This window comes from Phlebotomus papatasi, chromosome 1 (assembly GCF_024763615.1).
Source record: "Phlebotomus papatasi isolate M1 chromosome 1, Ppap_2.1, whole genome shotgun sequence".
Classification (NCBI taxonomy): domain Eukaryota; kingdom Metazoa; phylum Arthropoda; class Insecta; order Diptera; family Psychodidae; genus Phlebotomus; species Phlebotomus papatasi.
In genome coordinates, this window is record NC_077222.1 from 95,538,327 (window position 1) to 95,555,517 (window position 17,191).

The following is a 17,191-nucleotide window of genomic DNA, read 5'->3' on the forward strand; positions in this document are numbered from 1 at the left end:
TCCGAAAAAGTTAAAATAACATTCCGGAAATGTTAATTTTACCCTGCAGTATTGATCCAAAATCGGTATAAATATTACCCTTTTTAAGTGTATTATGAGTTAAAGTTACCCTTTTTCATGTTAATTTTACCCTTAAAAAGGTGTGAAATTAACATTAAAGTAACGAGGAAAAAATGTTAATCGCACCCTCTTTTTTTTTCTCAGTAAAGATATGAATGGGATGAGTTACATTTATTCAGAAACATAAGAAAAATTTAGTTATTACGAAGCTTAGGATCGTACGAAACATGGGCACTTTTCCGTATAGATGAGGTCATAAAAAGCATTTAGTTTCAAAAGCAATATTTAGTATAATAGAATGGAATTGAAATAGAATTTTGGAATGACTAATGCGGTCTTCAGACTTAAGGTTTAGTAATATGGCTTATTTTCTCTATTTTTTTACCGGACAGGACTTATTTAAAGAATTTGACTTCAAACTGATTATCAAAAGTAAATGATCGGCTTGATCTTGAAAAGTCACTAAAATTGATTATTATTTAAGATTTAGACTCCTTCGAGAACTGGCCTAAACCGTTAGTTTGAAATCCGTATAAGAAAAAATATACCCTGCCTTCGAATGTTGCAATTTTCCCTTTTTTTAAAGCAATAATTCTATATGATTGATTAGTATTATTAATTAAGTATTTTTTTTCATTTTAATTAAATATAAGAACATTTTTACTTCAAATTTACTGCAAATGATTCATCCGATTTAATTTAAAACCGTTAAAATAGCTTGTTGTTTAGAATTTTGAACCACTTTCGAACTTGGCTAAACCTCTAGTCTGATTTGAAATCCGTTTAAACAATCGCTTTTTAGAAGGATTTTCCCACTTTTGTGCCACTTTTAGCAAATTTTGCTTTATCAAGACTACAAAACTGTAGATTTTTTGTTTGGATCTAGGAAATGAGTTTGGTGTCTTAATTGTTCTACTATTTTAGAAGATTTGTACAAGTAATTTTTAAATATTTGTGAAATTTGAGCTACAAGAAGCTTATATTTTCCCTTTTAAATAATTTCTTAGATTTTTAATAGTTACTACACACTTATACTTTTTGCTATTTGTCCCGAAAGTTACAATTTTTCTAAGGTTTGTAATGAGTGGTAAAAAATAATGCTGTACAATGTACAACATCCGTACAACATCAAGTTACGTACAGAAAGTTCGACATTGCGTTTATTTTGATAATATTTTCTTTGATTCTCATCTCTGATCTGACTCCTGGGTAGCAAAATCTTTACTTAGGCTGTTACACTATATAAATAAATATTTTTTGAAAAAAATTAAATTCAGTAACTGTTAACCCTCTAAAGACGATAGGAACACCGGTGCCACATTTTTTTTCTGGCCTTCTAAAGTTATGTTTTGCTCTAACTAAGAAGTCAGAAAAGTGATTTTTTCTGAGCCTCATTTTTTGACTCTTTGGTCCTTGAAGACGTGTACATATTACGAGTAATTAACAAAATGTTTTTTCAAAGTAAATTTTTGATGGAAATTTCTTCTAGTGTGTGTAGACACCATAAAGGATTAAGCCTCATGTTTGAGAACGGGTCAATAACTTAATTTGTTTGTATGGAGCTTTTTTTTAAAAGCACGTTCCATCTTCAAAATGGATTTAAGCTGAGAGACGACTTGCAAAATAATTATTTAGATTATATTCTCATCAGTTTACCACTAAGCTGTCTCTCGATTTAAACCGCAAGTCTGTTTAGAGCATAAGAGCTTGAACCCGAAATACTTGCATCATTAATTGAGTGCTCTTGTACATAGCCTATTGCATACTCAACAAGTGGCGAATAGTGGTTACTGATATGGCGGTAAAGTGGGTAAAATTTATGATAAAATGGAAAACTTCGTATGTGCACATAAAACGCGTTATTAAAAAGCTAGAAAAAATCACTATCATTTTGATATCAATGTTTTATAAGTATTTTTATTCAGAACTTATAAAATGAAGTTCACATTTTGCAGAAAGTGGGCGAAAAGTGGTTAATTCGCCATAATAAATAATTTTTATCCTTTCAAACGCAAAACTCTTGGGATTTTGAAATGAAAAGAATATATGGATAATTTAATTCAGATAGAATTTTTGTATAAGGGTTACCAACCACATAAGGTGAAAATGGAAAAATGTCTTGGAAAATTTTCCGTGAGACGATATATTGAATAGCAGCATCAATTGACTGTATGCGATGGTATGTTAGTGGATGGAATAGAATTTCATCAAGCCATGGGCATGCGCTAAGATCGTCAAAAAGTATAATTTGAAATTAAATTTAAACACACAAAAACCACGTATTGAACGTTGGGGATTAGACTGCGCATGCGGTTAAAAAGCAGAACGCAAAAATAGTATAATTTTGTTAAATTGGATCTCCATGCTAAAATCCAGAAAGTGTGAGTGAGAGATGGTATAGTGAATGAATAAAAGGGGAAGAGATAAGCAATTTGTCGTTATGTTTAACTAATTTTATTTTCTCCCTTATGTAGACAAACAATTACTTTCCATTCTGCTAAATTTAATCTTCGCATCTTGATGTGATTTTACAGTTGAGAGAGAAGAATGAGGATGTTTTATTGTTAAGTCAATTAAGGTGACTTTTGTTTTAGTATACCTACATGTAGTTATATATGGTAACAATTGAAATATTGGTGTAATATACAACATAGTTTTTTTTGTCCATCAGTGTAAATTAATTTGCAGCATAGATATAGAAGAATATTCCTATAAATATTTGTAGGCATTGAATGTCTCTATGGGGAAGCTTAAAAGAGAGAGAGAGGTGTTAGTATATGTATGTGGGGGGTGAAACTTTATGCTGTGCGGTTCTTTCGCATTGATTTTTCATTTATTTTATGTCCAGAGAGTGTTAAAGTTTTCATGCACATCTCTCGCACAACTGCCATAAAAATTTATACATCGTCATCATACATAGCATCCCTTCGAGCATTTATACATTGCATAGAAGGTATACGACATAAGCGCACGATTATAGTACTTTCATACGTATTCAACAATAATGTGGGTGAAAAGGGAGAGAGACACCAAGATATTACTTTGGGAAGTAGTACTATACTCTCCTTGTACTTTGTACCAGAAGAATTGCTATATGGTTATTTCGGAATATGGGATTGAATTTATTGGCAAGGAAGTATATAAGAGACTAGATATTACACTCATACACATTTTCAAGAGGAAGAATGCCTGATGAAGTTTTGTAATACACAAGAGAGAGTCCCTAATACTTATGCGCGCGTATTGTTGGGGATTAATTCTTAAAGGGGAAAATGAATGTTGGAGAGAATGGTTTAGGATAAACTATTGAGTTAATCAGGACAAAAAGCAAAGGAATTTTCAAAATGAAAAGGACTAAATTAAGAGTATACAGTATGAGAATGAGAAAGAGAGATCATAAAAGTAGAAAATTGCAAACAGGGGTAGATTTTACTATCCAGTAGGGGTTTCAAATGGGAGCTTTACAGAATGGTAAAGTGTATGAAATTATGCATGAGGGAAATGAAAACCCCCCTGTGCTATTGCCACCATCTGATATATGTTAATACCGTATACAAACATTTGCTTCATGTGTTATCATTGGAAATATAGGAAAATCTACCCAGTTAAATATATAGGGGAATATATTAAAATCCTACTTTGGTTCGCTATCAATCTAGAAAAGTAACCCTCTCTTGTATGAAATGCAAATTAGCAAAATAACTAGTATCAATGCAAGTTGAAACTATAATTTATGTTTTTCTTATGTATTTACTTAGCGTTAGTACTGAAAAAATTATACTTTTTATTGCAAAAATTCTCAAGAGACAGCAGTATATCACGATCATTCCCGATAATTGTAATATACTCAAAAGAGATTTAATCACACAACAAAATCTTTGAGGGGTACAAATAAGAAACCACTTACCACTTTGACACATTACTCATTGAGGGAGTCGTATTTACACCCTAAGATTTATTAAAAAAAATAAGAATTTGCATTTTAAAAAAATGTGTTTATGATTTACAGCCTACACGGTTATAGAGATTGATTTACGGTTTCGAGATATTCTTCACAAATTGATTCTTTGAACAATAAGGTTTTAATAACTTTTTTTTAATATTATTTTTAAGAACCTTGTAAATCGTAATCATTTAATGAATTTGTAAGAAAAATAACCATACAAATAGTCTGCTTTCTGTAGAGGAAATTCTTTATGGAATCTTTAAATAAGATCTAGTTCACGATTGGAAAAATGTGCTGATATTCAGAAATAAAATTTATGCAGTATTCTTCAATAGTTTCTATGAAATATACTTTTACAGATATTCAAGAGCCCACAGAAATATATTCTTTTCAAAATTTGAAAGTTTGAGCCTCTGCATCTAGGTAATTTTTTGACCTAGACCGGAACCTTGAGCTTGACATCAGCTACTACATACTAAAATTTCAGTCTAATCGTACGAGCTTTAAGTTTTGACAGTTATTCAAAATGGCGGACAGAAACGTCAAATCAATATAGCTGCTCATCCGCTCTATCGTTATCGACTACTCCCACGTATGGCGGAACACAAAGAAAAATGGAAAATTCTTAAACAGAAATACCCGGGAATTTAATTTCAAATCCCATCCAATGAATGCCAATGCCCTAATTCTAAATCGTTGATCATTTAGTTTTAATTGTAATTTGCAATTCTTAAGCTAATGCTGAATTAAACTCCCGATCTCTTAGCGTCAAGCAGATATGGATTCTAGCCCATTTCATTGGCAAACAGTTTCAGAATTTAAACGCCTCAGGGATTCACGTCCAATTTAAGTTCCCGGAGTCTTATAATATTCTTAAATTTAGTATCGTATTTTAACATCGTATTTTCTTCAAGTTACAGTAGAGCCTCGCTATAGGCCATATTTGGTTCCAGATTTGACACTTGGGTCGCACTATAGTCCATGTAATTTTTTAAAATTATCAACGACTTTTAGTATTGAAATTGCTCAACGGCTTCCACTTTCTTTTGCGATTGTGGTACTTGTCCTCGCTCTCTTCATTATGGATCATAATTACCACAACTACTCAATAAAGTTGGTCAAAAATATTAAAATAATTATATGACAACATTGCATGTCGCGTACTAAAAAACATAACCTAACTTAAAATCAGTGTTTTGAAATCAACGGTCGATAAATTGTGGACTATAGAGCGATGGCCTATAGCGGGGTTCTACAGTACATTACGACAATTTGAAAAGCTCTTCAAAAGAATTTTTAAAAATTATTTCATCCTTCAATTAATTTAAATATGAATAACTTTAAATACTTTTTTTGTTTGCTTCACAAGTCTTTTTTTTTCAGAGTAGAGGGAAGTGGGGCATGTTTGAAATAGGACTCAATTTTAAGAAGCTCTTTTTGGTTTGAGAAACAAAATGGTCCAGTTCCATTTAAAAATAGGAGAAAACCCCATTTTCAAAAGGGCCCCACATTCAAAGGTGCCCTATTTCCCCATACTTTTTCAATTTCAAATTAAATTTATTTATAACACAACTGCTTTTTAACCAGATGTCTTGAAAACAAATTTAACTGACACAAGGTTTTACAGATATCTATGTCGAGTAATTGCGGCCACCGCTGTCTTATACGGGATTTAGACTGATTTTTTTTGTATTTTTGTTCCAAAATGTAATGGATTATTTATCTTTAATATTTAATCCTAAGTTATGTTTTTCATTTCATTTTATTAAGGGGTTTTCGTCATTGTTGGCGATTCCCCTAAGTTATGTTTTTCAAAACTCCTGATAAAGTATTTAGAGAAATTAGTCAATAAGGTGTTGGTGATCAACTTCCAGAGTAAAATTTTTTTAAAATTAAATCATAATTCTCAGTTTAGCCTCATACACTGCACAATTCAAGTTAAAAGAGCTTTTAAAAGACTTAGTATTTTCGTTAATTTAAAATACGATTACAATGGAAGAAAATAAATTTGAAATCGATGATGTATTAAATAAAAACCGTGTGAATTTTATCTTCAAATATAAAAATCTTATATAATAACATTGCATTACATCTTTGTAGCACTATTTAAAGGCACTCCAGACGAACCCTTAAATAACATATGACCGAGGAGTTTGAAATAATAACCTGGTGGGCATATATGGAGAAAAAAAATCATATTCACACACTTGAGAATGTAATACAATTTATGAGTTCGCAATGGGATTTTCGTTATAAACATGAGAATGCACTCAGTCGAAAACTCTTGTTGAAATTTGAACCAATTATTTTTCTGTCGACATGTATTTCTATACAACATATAATATGAGAAGCTATTCCAATGTTGAGAGGAGCTCAAGTAGCAGTGTAACAAACCTTGTTATATTTGAGAAATGTAAAAATTGTATTTTTATTAAGATTTCAACGACATCCTGCAAATAATGTACTTGAAGCAGGGTAGTCTAATTTCTATGAACTAGACTTATCTTAGAAAATTATTCCTTAGTAAATTGATATAGCAATTATCTCTTAAAATATCTTTTCTGAACAATATGCTAAAAGAGTGATCTTTTTAAAATCAGAAAAAAAATAGCTTTCGTGAAAAGAACAATAGGTTGTTAAGATGGTAATATCTACCATAAGCCAAAGAATACTTTCATAAAAAATAAATAAACAGAGACTGGTAAAATTGTTGAGAACTCATTATGGGGTTGTACCGGTTGTAGACTGTAGTTTCAGAGTGAAAGATAGATGAGTTTATCCTTTTGCTGGGGCAAAATTGCAACACTGTCGGTGTCTCTTGACATAGAGGAGGTTGCTTTTGATAGATATATAGAAAAGGCAGGCATCAGCGAAAAGTCCCGCGTGCTCAGCATACGGGTCGCTTTTGTATCGATTTTACATTTCGGAACTAATTCAATTTGAAATCTCCCCGAGCACAACTACAAGCATAAGAGACGAAGAGGCAACATTGGCGGCGGTGGCGACGACATGAGTACGTAAACGTCATGGTACATTAAAAGGCTAGGGTGCGGTTCTAAATTTATTATTTTGTGCGGACGAAGCATCGCCGCCCATTTGGGAAAATATAGGGAGCATGTGTACACCTCGGCAAATTGTATCCCCGTATTGGTGTGCCTTGTGAACCTGCAAGGTGGCTGAGGGTTAACTACCCCTCTTGGTCTGATATGTACGAGACATATTCCGGCACTGTTCCTCTATATATGTAGAGACATTGGGAAAGAAAATTTTTGTGAGGCTGGGCTTGTGTGGATTTTTGCATTGGATGTGTTTGGAATGGAAAATTAAAAACAAACAAAAGTTTGATCATGATGTGACGAGGAAAACCAATAAGCAATTTGCAAGAGTTTTCTCTATAATATACGCCCATAGAGAATGCGTCTCTCTAGCTAGGAAGCAATTCTCTTGGTCGTTTACACAAGCTATACTCAAATTCTTTATACATCTCGGATGGCCATTCTAGATAGCCCCCATGGATATATTCCGTAAGTTCTGGTTAGACCGGTCCATTTTGTATGTCGGAGCTGATGTCTTGTAATTAGATGTTTATGGATGGATGAATGGGATAAAATTTAAATAAAAAAAAAGTTTCAGTGAAATAAATTGATTATGACCCATGTCGTTTATAATGGGAAATGTAATGTGGAGCAAATGATGTAGAATTCTTCCTGAAATCGATTTGGATTGCTTGAAAATTGCAGATGGATTCAGTGGGGCCTGGATAAAAAATTAGAAATTTCACGGATTTACGTTCGTATATGTTAAAGTTTTCAGGTTAAAGTGATTTTTTTCTCCAATCTAAATGATAGATATTAAAATGGTTTAACATGCTTTTAGAATACTTTATTAACCCTTTATTGCCACTTCTAATAAGTCTTCTTGAAGCGTGTGTTTATCAAGCAATTAATGCTAATTAGAAAAAGTCCGAATACTTTAAGATTTTATAGGGCTATAAATTATTTTCACATTATATCTAAAATAAACTGAATTGATACTTAAAGAAACGATAAAAAAATCTAAATAAATAGGGGGAAGTGGGGCACCTTTGAAATTGGTATATTTCTCCTATATTTAAGTTGAACTGAGTCATATTATAATGTAATTTAGCTGTTTAATCTGTGTGTGCAGCTAAATTGTATCACGATAATTTGATTATGAGCAATGCAGTTAGGTTAGTTAAAAAATAGGCCCTCCAGGTTGGTTGAACTTCGACCTTGAATAATTCAAGATAGCGATTTTTCCGGTGATAGGTGTTGAAAGACGAAATGTTCAGCTGGACTATCTCCAAAACATATCCGAATATGATCGAAATTGCCTAGGCCATTTTTGAGACAAGTCAAAGAAAAAAAAACATGTTTTTGGAAGGATGGAACGGGTGGGGGTATTTGGATAAGTTAGTTCGCTAGAGAATCTTGATTTGTGTGGAGAGTCACCGAAGACCAAAAGTTAGTATCTCTGACCTTTTGAAAGCCAGGATGGTGAGAAGTTGAAAATTGAATTGTGGAAACTGCTCTTTCGTAGAATTCTAGCAGTTATAGTGATTGTGATTATATAAGAATCACAGCTAAATAGAAAGACTATAAATGTTTCGTTAAACAATTAATCGGCGAACATCACTTGCAGTTCAGGGATAAGTCTTCGCCCGGTGGCAGCCAAAATTCCGAAAGCCAAAGTCCCGAATGTTCAAAATCCTGATATAGAGATGAAATTATATGGAGGAAAATGTTTAGAATAATTTCCCAAGACAGAAGATTTCCCTTTGCCTCCAGTAAGCGCGGGTCTAATAGTGGAACTAGCTATGACACTTTTAAGAATTCAGGATTTTGGCTTTCGGGATTTCGGCCCATTCGGGATTTTGGCTTTCGAGATTTTGGCGTTCGGGATCTTGGTTTTGGGAGTTTGGATTTCGGGATTTTGACCGGGACCCGTCTTCGCCATATGGCTTAACTTTTTTTTTTAATTTCTTTATCTGGCAAGATTTTAGGGAAAATGATCTAATAGATTTTGAAAAAAAATACACACCCACTAAAATTTCTTGTTATTTTGGGATTTCTAGACTTTCGGAAACTGATCTAAACTTCCAGTCTGAAACACGTGTTACATAATTTTAGTAAGCCATCTCAAGGCTAACCTAGATGTCTATAATACGCGTTTCAGACCTAAGGCTTAGCCATATGGCTTAACTGCTCTAATTTCTTATGAATCTCGACCTTTGGAAAAATTTAATTTAGGATTAAATTATTAAAGATAAATGACCTAGTAGTTTCTCAAAAATCAATGTAAATAGCTCGTTATTGAGCATTTTGAGACCTTCGGGAACTGGGCTAAACCTCTAGTCTGAAGACCGCTTAAGAGACATTTAATAGAATACTTATTGGAATTTTGTCGGAATATTTAAAGGATGTTTCTCGAATCGGAAGATTTTGAACTATTTGAGTTAAAGTAGGATGAATTAAACGATTGAAAATCCTGAACTTGACCATATTCTACTTGACCGTGTTCACTGCCGTCTTAATAACTTCCTCAATGATCCCAATGGTCTCAACCGTCTCAACATTTAATCTCTGTGGCTCGAAGGTGTTTTAAGGACTAGTTATGGTATGATAAACTAGTAGGTTAGATTAATAAGGATCTTACTTAAATGTTTAAAACATTTTTATTATTTATCAAATTCAATTCCCTACCGTTTTTTTTTAAATGTAAACCGAACATAATAAACTTGCATTACATGTTGTGAATCAACTGACCTACAATTGACGTTTTCGGGTTAAAAATTTCTCAAAAAGCTTGTATTTTATAAACAACAATTCCAACACCGTATATAACACTCCCATCTGACCATAACCATTTGCGATTGAGAAATTCCATTTCTACAGACGGGCATTTCATGAAAAATATTTTGTTTATAATATAAAAAATGTATAGACAAAATCTGAATTTCAAATGCACTTGAAGTAACAGTTTCGTGGGGTGACGGTATTTCTTTGGCATGATGAGAATCTGTAAATGTTTCGAGACTTTCGCTGCTTATCTTATTGGTGTGTCTCACAGAGATATATGACATGATATTGTTGACACGAGCTAAGGTTCTCTTTGGTATGGTTCGTATGTTACAAAGGTGGAAAACTGTAAAAGTCTATTCATTTTTCAGTAATGTTGATGGCATGTATAGAAAAGTGGCAGGCAATATTCCACGCATAGGTCTTTTCATTTGGGACTAATAATGGGAATGAATGGATTTTGTGTAATGGATGAATAGATTTTCAAAACTAATATAATATCGCCCAATGGCATATGGCATAAGTGCATTAATTGCAAATTGATAAGGAAAATGGTGTATATATGCGAGGTTGAGTATGTTGACTGTATAATGCTTATATTATTACCATCGCCAACCACCTAATCCAACAAATAACACGGCAAATTGTCTCACAATATATTCGTGTTTGGTATTAAATACTATAAACAAGTTTCTGTGAGTTTATAAATGAAAGAAAACATATGATTTCTATATACACACCACACATTTTATATAACTGATGACGACGGAACTTATGTACATTTTCTGTATTGTATATATCGGTATATATTTTCGCATTCTATGTACAATGGCACGGTGTACTCAACTCGGCTGGTATGCTGTTTGTTGTTGTTGTCGGGTGTCTAAACGGCACAAGAAAGTATATAAATGTTTTCAAGGACGGCATTCGATTCATAAACAGAAACTCACAATATAGCAAACAATGAGAGCACAGGGTGATATTTAAATTGAATTTTAATCATTCATCTCATCCCTCGAATCACAAGAAAAAAGATTTTTTGATTTAAATTTCTTCAAGACGCGGAATATTTTTTTTTTCTTTTTTTTAGATGTGTAGAGAGAAAAGTCATCAAGGTAAATGGGATCAAAGACCCTATCATGTTTAATATTATATACATTTCTTATGGCTGGAAGGTGTAATAATGTAAATTGCGGCTAGGAGAATGAGGAGTGATAAGATTGGGACAGGAGAAGTGAGATAGAGATGCAAAAACTTTATGTTAGAATAATTCAAGTGTACCGAACTTCAATGGTTTTCAATGTTTCATAATTCATGAAATACACTGTTACTCAGATGAACTCTCATTACTATATATATATACATAAAAGGGAGATATTTACCTGAGTAAAATGTGTACATGACGAATCTATGTATGAAAATAAACCCATGTGAATGATGCTAAAGTGAGAATATAATGTGGGGTATTTTGTGCAATACGATGACGGCATGCTCTTATGTTTTGTAATTGTTTCTATTTAGAGGAAGTTTATTCCATTTGTTGCTGTTTGGATTGATGTTATTAAAAGTGAAATGATTATACGTTTAATTGTAAATTTAAATAGGTATATACACCCACAGAGATACATTCGAATCACAATGGAATTTCACTAGTAAACAATTGAGGTGTGTACACATTATATAAACAAAATGAATTTTACACAATTTTCATTCAATAATTTTGGGGAAATTTGATTTTGGCTACTCATGCAGATTATTATTATTCCAAATCTATTTTGTTAGGATGAAATGACCTAAAAGCTTCTAAATGATTAAGTATTCAATATTTGCCACTGCTGTGCACACTGCAAGAAAGAGAGGTCAAAACCCATATATTAAGGTTATATTCAAAATTCCAAGAATATGTAGGGGAATGTTTTCAGGCTTCGCACATACTCAAGGCTTGGAACACTTCATATTTTTCGCATATTTCTTTAATGAAAAGGTCAGATTCACAAAACGAATATGGGGAAAACAGGCGGAGTGTGCGAAGCCTGGAAGCCTTCCCCTATTTCTTTAATCAAGTTATGATTTATCTTAATTCTTTTATGAATTTTTTAATAGATTCAAGAAAGCACCCTACAGCAAATTAGTTGACTTAAGGATCCAAAATTTTGAAATGATCTTATTACGCTGTCAATAAAATAATTCTCTAAATTCTCTTAAAAAGAAAATATTTCCTAATGCCTTCACCACACCTTTTGGCTTTGTATAATTTTATGAAGTCAAAATTCGCGCTCCTTTCTTTCTCAAAAGATTTGCATAAGTTTATCCTATTCTTTCGGTCTCAAAATATGGACCGAACTAAATCTAATTTGGTGTGACGTTCAAAAGAAGAAGAAGAAGAAGACTACGAAAGAGTGGGATAAACGAAGGCAAAATTTTCGAGAAAGAAAATTATGCAAAAGTCGATTTCATGAAATATTCCTAATCTGAAAGATGTGCCGGAGCCATAATTCCTTGGGCGCACCTTTTAGATCGGTAAAATTTCATTATATCAAAATTTCCGTCAAACACAAACTTTGGACTGAACTAAATTTTATTTGGTGTGATACTCAAAAGAAGAAGAGTGCGAAAGAGTAGAATATCAGGGAATGTGAAGGATGTGAATTTTGACTTTATGACATTTTCCTGATCTAAAAGGTGTGCAGGAGTCATAATGGCTCCGACACACCTTTTAGATGAGAAAAATTTCATGAAGTCGAAATTCGAATTCCTTTCTTTCTCACGCGCTTTGTATTTGACCATCTCATTTTTTTCGCACTCCAAATTCATTTGAGCTAAATTGATTTTATTGTGATATTTAAAAGAAGAAAAAGAGTGCGAAAGAATGAGATTGACATATGCAATGCGTGAAGAAAAGAAGAGGATTCGAATTTCGACTTCATAAAATTTTCTTGATCTAAAAGGTGTGCAGGAGTTATAAATCAAATTTGATAATTCGCCAAACAAACTTTTTCCGTTAAAATTAGTTCAACAGATTGTTATGGCTCCCGCACAACTTTTGGATCGGTAAAATTTCATGAAATCAAAATTCACATCTCCTTCTTTCACACACGTTTTTCATGTGTCTGTCTCATTCTTTGCTCTCCAAATTCGATTGAACCAAATTGAATTTGTTGTGATGTTTAAAGGAAGAAGAAGATTGCGAAAAAATGAGATAGATATAAGCAAAACATGTGAGAAAGAAAGAAATTCAAATTTCGAATGTCGATTTCATGAAATTTTCCTGATCTAAAAGGTGTGCCGGAGCCATAAGAATATAAATCCTATAACTCAAATTTAAAAGGTATCCTTAAGTTTTGCTTGTAGACTTGTATTCTTTAGAAAATGTAAAGTTTTAAAAGACATTCTAATAGAAAATAATAGACAACCTAATAGAAATGGAATATAGTTAGTTTGAATACGGTTGATATTTGTTTAGCGGAAGAGTTTTGAAAAGAACGTCCAAATGTGTGAAACTGTCCCACACTTCGCTCTCCAAAATTGTCCAAAATATGAATCCAAAATGGATTGATATTTTGTTAGTTTCTAAGTAGATCTACAGTAAAATTACATGAAGTTATATAAATTGAAATTTAGGACGCATTTCTTTTACAATTTTAAAATTATTAACTGGACTAATTTGACGAGAATAAGTTAAACAATCTCCTTCCGGAACATGTTCTTCATTCTTTTCATTGCTGTAAAGTGTAAAACTTTGCCAGCTTGGCTGTGACTCTTGTCAGTCAAACACTCGTGGACAAACTCACAATAAAAAGTAAAAATTGTCAAAGTATAAAAACCTGTCAATATATACGGTATGTAAAGAGGTTTTCGAGCGTTTTCACCCTGGAGGTTGGCCACTTACGCTAAGACGGCAATGGTCGCATTGTATAATGGGTTGAATATGAGAGATTGTGAATTGTAATAAGAACAATACAATGAAATGTTAATAAATAAAACAAAATTTTCATTCTTTAACAAAATGTCATTTTTGCATAGGAACACTTATTAATTTAAAAAAGCTTTGAAATTAATTAAAGTCGACTAAATAATTAAATATATTAGATTTTTTAATGAAATTGCAAAGACAGGTAACTTTGTGAATTAAGGTACTGTCATTACTTGAAATCATAAAAACGATGTAAAAGAAACTCACAGAAATTTTTCAATTTTATTTCGATATTTCTTTTTAAATTCCAACTTTAATTTATTTCTTGTTTTTGTATTTTTATGTAGCATTATGTGAAATGCTTAATGATCCTTCCAATTATAAGATGTTTTTGGTTATTTTGAACACGATTCGGATTGCGTCACGAACTTTTATATCAATTCTTTGTTGATTTATTTTTATACGCCGATAAATAATTTTTCTTGTTAAGAAGTATTCATAAAAATTGTACAGAGAATATAACCGTAGTTTTTTCTATTTTTTTTATATATAAATTTAAAACTATGACTTATGGATGGTGTTCTGACCACATTTTATTGTAAGGTAATTATCTGTGGATTACTCTTCATAAGAGAAAATCTGGTGTAAATCACTTTTTACGTAAGTCCGAAAAGATATACTTAAAGTAACAGAGACCTTTCGAAGTTTTTTTTTAAAGGTATGTTTTTAAATTAAATAACTTTTCGACGAATCTAAGAAAACATTCTTATTTTGCGATTAAATTAAATCATTTTTTTAATATTCATTATATAATCAAAACCAGGGGCCTCTCGACATTTCATTTTTCCATACGTTTTTGCATAGAGGCACTGAAGACTATTGGCAAGTTTTTTCCTAAAGAGAATTGACTTATCAGTCTGATATATTTCGAAATCGTGCATTAAAAGCTATCTAAAAATACATATTTCATAATGTTCGCCGAAATAATACAATAACTACGAACAAATTTGTTTAAGTCGCGGTGCAATACCTGCAAAATTTTTACAAGGAAAAGTGAAAAATATCTTCACTTTTTATTAGGCTTGATGGGCCCCTGATCAAAACGAAAATCTGGTTTAAATATATTTTGTTTTCAGTCTCTTTTTCTAAAAATACATTGCGTTTTCCGTAAAATATTACCGTTTTTTTAAGCATGCTTGAATTTTTCTCAGTGTATGCGAATATGCTAAAATATTGGTTAAGCCAAAATGATTTCTTTTTCACTTCATTTCCAGTCACACCTAAATTGCAATTCCATTTTTAATTATACCCAGTAATAAATGCAGCACTTGGCTGAAATATAGAAATGAGAATGCAGATTTGCAGCAATATAATCTCATTAAGAGAATGAAAAAAAAAATTGTAGAATTACTTTCTGTTTCAATAATTTCAAAAATTGGTGTTGCTTTTGAGAAAAAGTAAAAAAAAAATGAAAAAAAGAATGTGAGAGAAAGAAACGAAGAAAATTGTATAACTTCACAACATTGCAAACCAATTCACTTTTAAATATCTACCTTGCATGAGAACAGAAATTATTTTTGAGAAGGAAGGTTCCATGGGAGAGACCAACCGCGGCAAGAGATGCAAAAGAAAATGCATTTTCAAGACATTATATATTCTGGCATTACTTCACAAATATTTGACGTACAATCACTTTAGTGCACAGTATGGCTTTGTTTTGGTGGTGAATTGATTAAAGGTTTATTGTGGGTAAAATTCGTTGAAGAAGAAAAGAAAATGAACCACAGGTATAATGGGTGTAATATATTCTTGAAATCTAAATCTGAAAATCGTGCGTGAGATTTCTCAGAGATTTGAGAGACTGAATTTTAATGCGTTTTATGTATTCGAATAAGGTGAGTGCTGGATTTTTTTCGCGAAAATTACCTCAATCTTTATAAATTACAAATGATTGAACAAGAGAATTCGTTTGTTGTTTCGCCCCTTTTTGGGTACATCGGCCGCCTTTTTATTGCTCGAACTCTACAGGAAGAGCAATATAAATCCCTTAGTTTTTGTTCATTACCTATAAATTTCTATACCCCTACCCCCCATTATGCTTTATTTCGACATCATTTTCACGAATCTAATGTTTTAATAAATGACTCTCGTCTATTCTCGTTGTGAGATCTAAAAGGCAAACGGTAAGAGATATTGACTTTAGATCTACGAAAAAACTCTACAGATCCGTTTAAACTAGGCTATTTCGATTCGAAGTGTTCGAAATAACCATTTCGAAATCAAAACCATTTATCCAAATCACAGCTTGAGATTGTTAAAGTCGAAGATCGATTTGAAACATAAAACATGCACTTTTTCTTCTCAATAAGCCCGCAAGGTGGCTGAAGTAATTCTTTTTCGAATTTCGTAGTGCTCGAATATTAAAATCCACTTTGTTGTGAGCAAAAAAAACAAAGCAATGACCTTACTATTCCTGTTCCTAAATCCATTCATGTTCGTAATCACTAAGTAACTTTTTGCCAACTTTATAATTCCCCACCTTATGAGTTTGAAAATTCGAAATTTTGTTTGAATCTTCGAATATCAACAACATTTTCAGCAAATAGAGTTCCATTTTCCTTTTAGTTGGAGAATCAAATTCCATTTCTGAGTGCACCAATGAGCTTTATCAAAATCCATTCTTGCTGACCTTGTCTAACTGTACCTGCCTAACTATAGTCAACTAGAAGGATTTTGTATAAACGTTAGGTATATTCTCCATCTTTCCTTTCTTGCCAATATCACAAGTGCCAGACATAATGGACAACCTTATTATTTCTTTTAAATAATTTTTTCTAACAAAACACTCCTTGCAACTTCACAGTCGTTTCGAAATGAAATAGAAAATCTGCCAGACTTTGCATTTTATGCGAGATTCACTCAGGCAAATTATGATAGATAGCAGGAAGGTTTTAGCTCAGAAACGAACCATTAAGGGGATTTCCTAAGACTCACGGCTGTATAGCATAATGCGATGGATTTTAAAATACCGATTTTTAAATAATAAAAAAAACGAACCTCTGCGAAAAATCTCGGAGATGTATTTGGGATTGATTTTCGTCTTCAAATATTTTTAAGACATTAAGTAGGAGATGTTGTTCATTACTCAAATAGTTTTTGGAGTTTTTTTTATCAATGCAATGATAAATCGATACATCATTTATCTTTCTTTTATGATATCATGGTAGATTTTGAGGCTTTTTTTTGTATAACCCGCCTAACACATTAAGTACCTTATCAAGTATTTAGTAAGTTCTTAACTATTTAAAAATATTATGAAAATGAGACAAATGTCAGTTCTTTGTAGCGAATAGCGAAAATATGGCATGACTCAGCCTTAACACTATGCACTTAATTAAGGCCTTTGTTAAAGTTCTTAATTAAGTAGTTTGTATTAAGAACATGAAAATTACT

General features: G+C 32.1%; 1 protein-coding gene across 3 annotated transcripts in view; it reads left to right on the plus strand.

Moving 5' to 3' along the window:
• Positions 1-17,191, plus strand: part of LOC129809857 (uncharacterized) — a 98,577-nt gene that overhangs the window by 34,824 nt on the left and 46,562 nt on the right. The window lies entirely within an intron of this gene.